General features: G+C 35.5%; 1 protein-coding gene across 1 annotated transcript in view; it reads left to right on the forward strand.

Annotated features, from left to right (window-relative positions):
- The first annotated feature begins 1,480 nt into the window (after positions 1–1,480).
- Positions 1,481–12,055, forward strand: part of LOC115213843 (phosphatidylinositol 4-phosphate 3-kinase C2 domain-containing subunit alpha) — a 214,296-nt gene continuing 203,721 nt past the window's right edge. Inside the window, exon 1 of the mRNA XM_029782778.2 lies at positions 1,481–1,745. The gene's annotated coding sequence lies outside the window, so the exon portion shown is untranslated. The remainder of the gene's footprint in view (positions 1,746–12,055) is intronic.

A 12,055-nucleotide genomic window follows, 5' to 3' on the forward strand; every position in this document is an offset into this window, starting at 1 on the left:
GCCGCTGCACAGGGGTACAAATTTTGGGGCAGGGGATTAATCGATATTATTGATTAGTCTTGATAGACCCCGGATGAATGAAAGGCAAGAATTGAACACAAAATGTAAACCTGCTACCCTTAATTGTTCCTAATATAGGCACAGGGTCTGCAATTCATGAGGATAAGGGATTAATCGATTAATTCGGTCCTAGTACTTGACTGGTACGGACAAAAAGTAATGTTGACTTCAACAAAATTCGAACTGAGAACGTTAAAAGCCGGCAGAAATACCGGGGTGTTCTAACAATTTTACCAAATGCACCACCACGTATAATGGCTTCTAATTTAGGCACTCAGTCAGAAAATTTGAAGGGACCTAAATCGATACTATTGATTACAATAATTGATTGGCATTCATTGTATAGACTCCGGATGGACGAAAGGTTAAACTAACCTCGGCAAGATTTGAACACAGATCGTAAAGAGTCAGTAGAAATACAGCAAGACATTTTGTCTGAGATTAAGCATAAGGTCAGTAATTTTGAAGGAGGAGGAGATTAATCGATTATATTGATCTCAATACTTGACAGGTACTTTATTCCATCGAACCCAGATGAACGAAAGGCGGAGCTGACCTCTCCAAGATTTGAACCCAGAACGTAAAGAGCCGACGCTCAAATAATTATTTTTGATTTAGAAACAAGGGCTGAAATTTTGGGAGTGGAGGCTACTCGGATAGTACTTATTTCATCGACCCCGAAAGGCTGAAAGGGAAAGTCGACTCGGTGGCATTTGAACCCAAAAACGTAAAGAGCCGGACGAAATGTCGCTAAGTATTTTGTCCGTCGTGTGCTAACGATTCTGCCAGTTCGCCGTCTTTCAACGCCCTAATAATAATAAAGCTTTTTTATCGATCACTTCTCAATACGAAAGCATCAAAATAAATAAATAATAATAATAATAATAATAATAATAATAATAATAAAAATAATAATAATTGTTTCTTTATTACCCACAAGGGGCTAAACATAGAGGGGACAAACAAGGACAGACAAACGGGATTAAGTCGATTACATCGACCCCAGTGTGTAACTGGTACTATTATAATAATTGATATTATTATTATTATTGTTATTGTTATTATTATTATTATTGTTATTATATCAAGGCATAATTTCTTTCATTCGCATTCTCCAATCTCATTAAAACATTCGCGTACAGTTTACTCAGATTCACAATTTTGCACAAAACAACACTGCAGTCACATAACAACAACACCAACAACAACATCAACAACAACAATAATGATAATAATAATAATAATAATAATAATACACAACTAAAAAAAGCCCACACTAATTTCTTGTATAGGAGAGGAGTGTGAGGAGATCGCAGTACGCCACTTACTCACTAGTGACTACTTACTTACTAGTCACTTATTTAATTACACTGAGCTCAACGTATGGGCTCTTGTATATATAAATATATTTATACAACACATATATATATATATGTTTTTACTTAGATAAAGCTGAAGGGTAAAAACTACGTTTTCTTTTTTAGTTTTTTTCTTTTTAAAACAGCTTACCCTCTTTTGGAATCAATGATGGAGTTAAGTCATAAGTGTGTGTACATATGAGAGGCTGTGTTTGGTTTGTTTCGCCCCAACAACAAACATAAACTTTCTCTCTCTTTCTCCACAGAGACACGGCACGGTAACAAACCATGCCAGAAGCAAATCGGTTTTCATATCTGAGACTTTGAGTAAGTAAATGGCTCTTATTTATATTTTGCTATCGTTTAATCATCTCTTCTTTCTTTCTTTCTTCACGTCGACAACACTTAAATATATAATGAATGGCTTTGAAAAATACATCACTGAAATAATATTTACGAGTGTTATTAAATGATTATTACTTCATTATGAAAAATTATTATTATTATTATTATTATTATCACTGTCCTTGTAATGTCCCCTCAAGTGATGCCCCTCTGGCAAATACAAGAAATCATCATCTTTATTATTATTATTTGGCTTGTTTGTTTGTTTATATTCTATCTTTATGTTTGTTTTATGATGTATTTATTCTATCTTTATGTTTGCTTTCGATGTATTTATTTACTAAGTTGTGGTATAGAAAAGTTACAATTATGACGCTCAGCCTTCTTTGCACATATATATATATATGCCTTTTCATATTTGCATGTTCAGAGCAGCATTTTAGTTGACTATATATATATATATCCGTTTAAGGGTTCATCGTACTAGAAGGTCAATTATTATTGCTGACATATATATAGTCCCCTCTTAAAATATTGTACTCATCCAGCTAGGAATTAAGTTTGTTACTTTTGAACGTGACCTTCTTTTCTTAGTAAATATTTATTTGTTCGCGTGTGTATATAAAGACAGAGAGATAGATATTGATGCATGGTGTGTTGTAAAAGTATGCCCAGACCCTTTTCACACGCACACACTCGATATACATATAGAGACACATACACTCTCATGCAGACACGCAAACACACACAATATACATAAAGAGACACATACACACCCATACAGACACGCAAACACATACACACACTGACTTTGGTAAGTGCCAAGTGCCATGCTCGAAAAATCCCGACCCTTGCCTTATTTTGTAACTTCTGCCCCCATTAAAAATTCCCAAAGTATATACATATATATATATATATATATATATATATATATATATATATATATATACACACACACACATACTTATCCTGTTTGCTGTGCTAGATCACACACACACACATGTATATAGGCCAAATAATTGTTTCTTTAAGACATGTTTCGTTCAATTACTAACATACTTAAAAATATGCATTTATGTACTTTTCAACATGAGGTTCTAACTATCCGTTATTGGCTGTTCAGAAGTTTGTTTAATATTCTATTTTCTTGTGTACTTACTTTGTCGACACCAAAAAAAATCAATGAAAATATTCTTTGATGTCGATCACTAACAGAGATCTTCACTACAACAAACCTCCCACTTAGCTTTATTATATATTTTTTTTTTTATTTTCACTTAATCTTTGTTGTTAAAATCACCGACAGTTGTTTAACCACAGGTCAATTTTAATTAAACATCTTATCAACCAAATGACACACCGACTCTTTATTTAGCTGGGTTGTTTGTAGCACTAAATATAAAGCCACAATGTTTTCTAAATTAAGACCGGAGGGGGGGATGTATTTTGAAAGAAATTAGGCTGTACTTCTTTTATGGGAAGTTGGGGAGCAAACACGCTGGTTTGTTTCAATAGTAGTTAAAAAAAGAACCAGATAATGCTTAAATTGTTTATTCACAATGTCTTTTTTTTGTTTCTCCTTCCATCTCCCTCTGCATGGTGTTTTTATATTTCCTTTTTTGTTCTTAACTTTATCTCAGCTACTTCCTGTTCGTTCTTGTCTTTGTTTTAAAACTTAAGTCAGTGGGTGTATATGTCTGGCATGCTACATTCATTAGGTGTACACACGTACATATATATATACGCACACACACACATACATGTATGTATGCACACATCGCCACTAGAGAAAACCCCTCATTGTGGTCGGTTGATCTGCTAGAAATAGCAGCCAAATTTACATCAAATCATACTTTATCGTCTTAAAAATTGAAAAGACAACACTGAATACTGTCATTATGTACACACACGTACACATATATACGCACATACACAGACACATACGCACACACACACACACATGTATGTATACACACATCGCCACAAGAGAAAACCCTCATTGTGGTCAGTTGATCTGCTAGAAATAGCAGCCAAATTTACACCAAATCATACTTTATCGTCTTAAAAATTGAAAAGACAACACTGAATACTGTCATTATGTACACACACGTATACATACATACGCACATACACAGACACATACGCACACACACACACACACATTCATGTATGTATACACATCGCCACTAGAGAAAACCCTCATTGTGGTCGGTTGATCTGCTAGAAATAGCAGCCAAATTTACATCAAATCATACTTTATCGTCTTAAAAATTTTAAAGACACACTGAATACTGTAATCTTGGGTTCTTTACATACAAGAAAAAGAGGATGGTTGTGGCTGGAACGCCTTTGTTTTTGATTGATCATAAGGTCTATCGATCAGAGCTGACCTAGGGCTAAACAATACACGCATGCATATATGTGTGTGTATGTGTAAATGTCGAACGACGAGAAATGGTGCTCAACGCCGCTTTGGTGCTTAAAATTTCTTTATTTGTATATTAAGGCTTAATATGAAACCAATGGTAACCTTATACACACACAAACAACAAGCGAAATTGCTTGGTTGTTTTAGCAAGTTAGAAATTTAATTAAATCAACTTCACAATCGGCTTCGTACATAACTATTAATTTTTTTTTCGGGTTATTTAAAATTTCTAACAAGTTTTAAGCGATAAAAAGAAAAAAAGAATATTATTTTCACTGCATATTGAGATTATTTCGCTAATTTTTCTCTTTACATCAGCCTTTGAATCGTTAGAAACAATATCAAATAGGTTATCAGTAAGTTTTAGTCATTTCGCTATAGAACAGCTGTTCTTTGTCGACTTGGCTTCATTTCCTCTTTCACTCTGTAATATATCAGCCAATCTTTAAAAGCAACTGTCATCTATTTTATGATATATTTACTACTTTTTAGAGGCAGTTTTACTCCTTTCTATTTTCCCCTTTAAAAATTTTAGCGCCATCTGGAAGACTTCTAATGTGAGAATATGTATGTTTGTATGTGTGTTGTGTGACTGTGTAGTGAGAAGTTTGCTTTCCAACCACATGGTTTCGGGTTCAGTCCCACTGCATGGCACTTTGGGCAACTGTTGTCTTACTATAGCTTCGAACCGACCGAAATCTTTTAAGTGGATTTTGATAGTTGGAAAGTCTTTCATATATGTGTGTACGTGTATGTGTGTTTGTCCACCACCATCGCTTGAAACTGGTGTGGGTCTGTTTACATCCCCCTAAACTAGCAGTTCAGCAAAAGAGGCCGATAGAATAGGTACCAGACTTTTTTTTTTAAGTAAAAAAAAAAAGTGCTGGGGTCAATTAAACTCTTGGTGGTGCCCCAGCATGACCGCAGTCCAATGACTGGAAGAAATTAATGGAATGATATTAAATAAATATAGTTACTAGATGAAAAGCAAAATATAGATGTTAAGTGGATATAAAGAAAAAACATTTGTTTGTTTTTTAATGTTTTGAATAGATTTGTTTATTTCTAACACGCTTCACTCTTAATATTGAGAAATTGTCAGCTTGTTTTGACGTTTTGTTTTGATGAACGAAAAAAAAAATGTTGACTAAATTCTCTGTTACTACTACTACCATCACTACGCTAGTCATTCATGTTGAAGGATTTTCGAGGGAACAGCAGAGCAAAGTGGCTCGCTAGTTAGTCTGGGGATGACGGCATAGTCCCCTTCCTACTGTAATCTGATACCTAAAATCACAAACAGGGGATTTTGGCCAGTGCCTCATGCTCAGACTTTAAACAGCCTGCAACGTCTCTCTATATATTATATATATATAAAAAAATACTACTTTCAAGCGACGGCATTATTGTCACTAGCAGTGATAGAAATAGGGGTGGATACGCAGAGGTGAGGTACAGCGCTCCCCTACTTTCAGCTCAAGGAGAGGGGAGTCAGTGGTGTCTGCTCCTCACCGTCTCAGTCTGGGTTTCTTGGGCTTTAGCGTACCCCTAACTTTTAATATTCATTTTTGGTGGAATTGTGGTATAAGCTTCCCATATAAAACAATCGTAACTTTTTGACTTTGGGAAATTTATGAAGTTTTTTTGCGATTGTATGTTCTACACACGGGAATTCATACGATTACGAAAAAAAAAAAGAAAAAAATTTTGTCTGCTTTAAGGGCGATTTAGCTGTTGCTTTTAGCACATCTCACGACCACCTGATACCTTCCATATTTCTTTGTCATTTTGACATGTATTGATGTTTTTCAATATGTTTCTCCTCATGAACACATTGTATGTAATGATGATGCACCCAAGAGCAATTTCTTGCTGGAATTTAAGCAAAAATTTCAGACTCCATATCTTAGACTGATTCTTTTTTTTTAATTCGAAAAAGAGTAGAACTTTTAGGATTTATGGGTGGGTGGGGGATCAAAAAAAGGTTGGGTTATTTTTTCATAATCATATGATTCTTGTGTGTAGTACACAAATTCACAAACATTTTCTGAAAATTCCAAAAAATAGAAAAGGCTATGAGGGGTTTATGGGGTCCTTAAAACCAGAATTCTGCCCATTTTTATTACAGGTCATGATATTGTAAACATTTGAAATATTGTTTGTTTTTTTTCATTTTACAACCATAAATATTTGTCTGTTTCTTTTCCACATAACTCCACTCACAAATTTGCAGCTGTTTGAAATAAGAGCTTTCGTGGTTGACACAAGGATTTTTGTTTGTACTCAAGTTTCTTCGTTCTAGTTTCAACATTCAAATCTAGCTAATGTTGACATTCATTTTCGTCCCTTTCGTGTTTGTTGATTTAATCAACGGTAACCTCTCCCCCCTCAAAATATATGCCTTTGTGCTTCTATTAGAAATCAATTTTGTTTGGAACAACAAGGAAGTCTTAACAATTATGGTACTGCTCGTGGGAATAGTACATGAATAAGAATTATTCTTTCTCTGTGTACTAAAGTTCAAGTCCTACTGATGTCAACTTTGCTGTTAATCATTTCACAATTAATAAAATAAAGTACCAGTCAATTGCAGAAATGAAATAAAATGTAATTGATCATAGATCATATCACTATCATCATTTAACCATTTTGTTGCTATATTTTTGTTAAGATGCTCTGTTTTTTTCAATTAAACTATATATATAAAGCTGAAGTTGTCTGTGTATGGCAGGTTTGGTAGCCTTCAACTAACACTATCTCCTCTGAGATCCTGCGGCGCAAGTTGACCAAAATTAAGAGTATGATAGAAGGCTTGCTCTTCATTTCGTAGAAGAAAAAATTCAAATCAGACCATGTTAACACCAAAAATTATTAACATCAAAAAGATGCTTTTTTTCTATGAAAATCCCTATTTTTTACGATTTTTTTTACTACAGTGTCGCCATTTTTCAGTGTATTTCGACCAGAAAAATGTTCACTTAAAGAGAATAACAAGCTACATAATGCAAAATTCTTACTTTTCAAAAATTCCAATTCTAAAGGACCGAAACAAACCCAAGCAACGCTGCTAGTTTTAAATATAACAAAGAATTTAATAAAATAACCTAGTTATCGTTAAGCTAGTGTTAGGAACATAAATTGTGACTAAGGTTTGGTGGAAGATTTTAATTCAGAACTTTTGAAAACAAGACAGTTGTACTACAGAACCAGATGCGGTTTCAGATGGATTGGTATCAAAAGAGTTAATATCCACTTTTTTTATACTTACATGGATCAGATGGAATTTGTCAAGGCAATTTTTTTACGACCAGATGCCCTTCCTGTCAGCAACCCTCACTTGTTTCCCAGCAATGGTAATATTTTCCACTGGCCAGACATGTTTTCACAGAATACTGGAAAGGAATGTTACAATTTGTATGATAGTGACAACCACTTTACAGCTACCATGCAATATCATGACATGGAGACACAAAACTCACACATACATACACACACAGTCACATATATGGCATGGTTGTGTGGTAATAAGTTTTTTCCAATCACATGGTTCCAGGCTCAGTCCTACTGTGTAGCAATTTGGCCAAGTGTCTTCTACTATAGCCTCGAACCGATTGGATTTGGTTGATGGAAACTGAAAGAAGCATGTTGTATTGTTCTCAAGATCGTGCTACACCTTGGTCACGATCTAATGATTGAAATCTAATGAGTGAAACAAGTAAAAGATAATAAATAATTACGTACACACACACACATGTGTGTGTATGTATTTATATGTGTGTGTGTTTGAAAGTGCACTACTAGCAGAGTGAATGGGGAAAGTTTGGTTTGCAATGTTTGTAGTCGTGTATGCTTGTCAAGAGCAGGGCTCATTAGCCACCACCGGAGGCGCAAATGCAAAATATAAGTTAATCCTAGAGCATACAATGTTCCTGAAGGTCAGCAATGGTCTTCCTCAATCACAAATGTGCAGCCATCATACACACACATACACAGAAGCTTCTTTCAGTTTCTGTTTACCAAATTCACTCGTGGCTGTGTGGTAAGTAGCTTGCATACCAACCATATGGTTCTGGGTTCAGTCCCACTGCGTGGCACATTGGGCAATCAAATTCTTGTGAGTGGATCTGGTAGATATGTATGTATATATATATATGTATGTGTGTATGTGTTTGTTCCCCCAACATCGCTTGACAGCCAATGCTGGTGTGTTTACGTCCCCGTAACTTAGCAGTTTGGCAAAAGAGACCGATAGAATTAGTACTAGGCTTACAAAGAATAAGTCCTGGGGTTGATTTGCTCAACTAAAGGCAGTGCTCCAGCATGGCCACAGTCACATGACTGAAACAAGTAAAAGAGTAAAGGCTTTCGTCAACTGTCTGCTGTAGAAGGACACTTGCCCAATGTGTAATGCACCAGAACTGAACCCAAGACTTCATGGCTGGAAAGCTAGCATCTTAACCATACAACCACGTCTGCACCTGTATATCTGCTCGATAAAGGTCAAACCTGGGGTTAAACAAAAATCAGTAACTAAGTTTGTGTTTGCAAGTGTTTGTGTGTGTGATCCATGGACGTTACAAAGAATGTCAGAGAGAGAATTTGTCATATTTCTCATATGAAGTTTACAAATGGCCACTTCCTCACTTCACTTAAATTTCAGTCTGTATATTGTATTCAATGTTAATTTAAATGCTACAAATGTGAAATAGGTTTAATTTTGGAATGTTGTTAAATGGTATATTTTTGTATACAGTACATTTACTGTTGTTTTTAAAGTGTTGCTTTATTTTCAAACAGTATTTATTTCATTGCTTGAACTGGGTGAATATGTTTCAATTTTGTTTGCAATTATACAAGTTAGAAAAAAAAAAAAAAGTCACTTGATGAGGCTGTCTGCACAATTAGTTGATTAAAAAATTCCATAATGAGTGCTTATAAATCATCGTCATTTAACGTCAACTTTCCCATGCATGTATGGGCCGGGCAGAGTTTATTTGAGACAGATTTTTCTATGGCCAGATGCCCTTCCTGTTGTCAACCCTCCTCTTCTTCCAAATAAGGTAATATTTCCCTCATAGCCAGACATGCTCTTGCAGAACATTGGAAATGAATGACACTGCTTGTATACCAGTGACACTCCTTTACAACTATCACACCATGTCAAGGCAGGAAGACACAAACATACACTCGCATCCACACACATATACATATTTATATACACACTTATACACACATATGGGCTTCTTTCAGCTTCCAGTTACCAATTGCACTCATAAAGGTTTGATCAACCCAGATAAGTGTTGAAGACACTTGCTAAAGGAAGGAGCCACAAATTGGGACTGAGTCCAGAACCATATTATTGGGAAGCAAACTTTTTACCACAGCCATGCCTGCACCTTAAAAAAAAAATCTTAAGAAAACTAGCAAGGGAGATAACTCCAGTAAGCTCAATTAATTGACATTTTTGGATAATATAGAAAATGCAAGGAATGCCAACACAAAGTTCAGTTTTTGTCGCAGTGTAGTAGCTTGTGTACCTTGTGACCCCGAGAGCTATGCTAGCAAAGTGCAAGCTCCTCATAGGGCCTTCCATATAAGACAGGTCAAAGGGTAGAGGCTAGACTAATATGGACCATCTCTTCCAAGAAGCAAAGATGGGTTTGTATAGGGCCAACACCTCTGCCTCAAAGAAAAGAAGCAAAGTTACAAAAGCATTGATAACAATTCCAAAGCAGGGTCAAAAACAGCAGAAAAAAAGTTGTCAATGGCCTTTGCTCCATACGGAATGGTGTAAGTAAGTAATGTGTGAGGGAATTTGGTCTTTAAAGCTAGATGGTGGAAACAATGGGTATGTTTCAATCTTATTAGATCTCTTCAGGAAAATATTCTACTTAATCAGCAAACTAAGAGTGTTCAGGATTATATTCTTTGTATTGACATTGCATGATGGCTGTAAATGAGTGTCAGTTCTTACAAGTGGTGTCATTCTTTTCCAATCTTCTGTGAAAACATCTGGTCATAAGGAAAATATTACTTTGCTTGGAATCAAATGACGGTTGGTGACAGGAAGAACATCCCACCTTTGAAAATCTATCTCAACAGATTACATCTGACCCACACAAGCATGGAAAAGTGGATGATGTGATGGTGGTGGTGGTATTTAGGTAGACCTTGGCATGAAGCCATATACTTGTGGTAAGGGTACAGGACACCAAATCAAACACACAGTTTCAATGGTAATCATTATAGTGATCCTAAAGGCAACAAGCCAGCAAAATCGTTAGCACATTCTGAGTTCAAATTCCGCTGAGGTTGACTTTGCCTTCCATCCTTCTGGGGTCAATAAAATAAGTACCAGTTGAGCACTGGAGTCAACATAATCCATTCCCCCACTTCCTGAAATTGCCAGCTTATACTAATAATATATATTAAAGGCATATATATGGAATGGCTCGAGCAGTAACTGAAATATTTAAAATTACAATACATAGATGTAAATATTTTCTGTATACTTTCATTCTATTTATGGTATGTTTAACAAAGCCTAAACCTTGATAATATTTTGTTATTGTTCAAGAATGTAACTTCATACACAGTTACATATGCACATAGCCACATACACAGTCTCTCTCTCTCTCTCTCTCTCTCTATCTCTCTCTCTCTCACAGACACGTGTATGTGTGTGTGTGTGTGTAATATATATATATATATATATATACATACATACACAGGGTGCGTAAGGTATTTGAGGACATACTTTTTGGGGGTCATTGCTGTATATTTTGCTAACTTTGTATAATCTTTGTTTCAGAAAATAATAATGGCAGACCCTCAACTTACTCAAGAAATGAAGAGGCATGCTGTTATTTTGGTTATAAAGGCAGAGCATAGCACTTTAGAAATATCTCGATTTTTAAAAGTTGCCAGATCTTTCATCTACAAACTTTGTAAGGAGCTAGAGACTGAAGATAAAAACGCATCACTAGTATCAAAGCATAAAATGCATTCTAAATGCTCTGAAATCATCAGAATACCTGAATTTATCCAGCAAGTTCAACAGACCATTGATTACAATCCCAGAAAATCCATGAGGTCAATTGCAAAATATCTCCATGTGTCAGAAGGAACAGTCAGAAATGTTGTCCACAAAGACATCAGATATAAGTGTTATATGATGAGTAAAGGTCAGTTTGTCAGAAAAAGCAAAAGAAAATCACTACATCAGATCTAAAAGACTCTTAAACAAACCGAAAAATCCAGCAGAAGATTTGATTTGGCTTTTCTCAAATGAGAAAAACTTCAACCAAGATCAAAAAGTTAACAGAAGAAATGACAGATGGTTATGTGCAGACCCTTCTGAAGTTCCAAGTTTTATGCATACAAAATTTCCTGCAACTGTCATGGTTTTAGGGGTTGTCAACAATGAAGGACATGTGATGTCTCCTTACTTCTTTCCATAAGGCCTTAGAGTTAACTCTGCCACCTACATTGAGGTTCTGGAAATAATTGTTAAGTCCTGGATAGACAGTGTATGCGATGGAAGGCCATATATATTTCAGTAAGACTCTGCACTATCACACATGGCTCTAGTTACACAGGAATGGATGGCTGAAAGTTTTCATCATCACATAAGCCCTAACATTTGGCTTCCTAATTCCCCAGATCTCAATCCAATGGACTATCACATGTGGAGCATTGTTGATAGAGAGGTCAATGAACATGCCCATAACACCAAAGATTCTTTGAAAGCTGCTATAATGAGAGGAATGTCCCAAATGAACCAGAACCACTTGATCCAAGCATGTAGATGATTTAGATCTCATACAGAAGCAGTTGTTGAAATTGAATGTAGCTTTACTGAGTA

This window comes from Octopus sinensis, linkage group LG7 (genome assembly GCF_006345805.1).
Source record: "Octopus sinensis linkage group LG7, ASM634580v1, whole genome shotgun sequence".
In the NCBI taxonomy this organism is placed as follows: domain Eukaryota; kingdom Metazoa; phylum Mollusca; class Cephalopoda; order Octopoda; family Octopodidae; genus Octopus; species Octopus sinensis.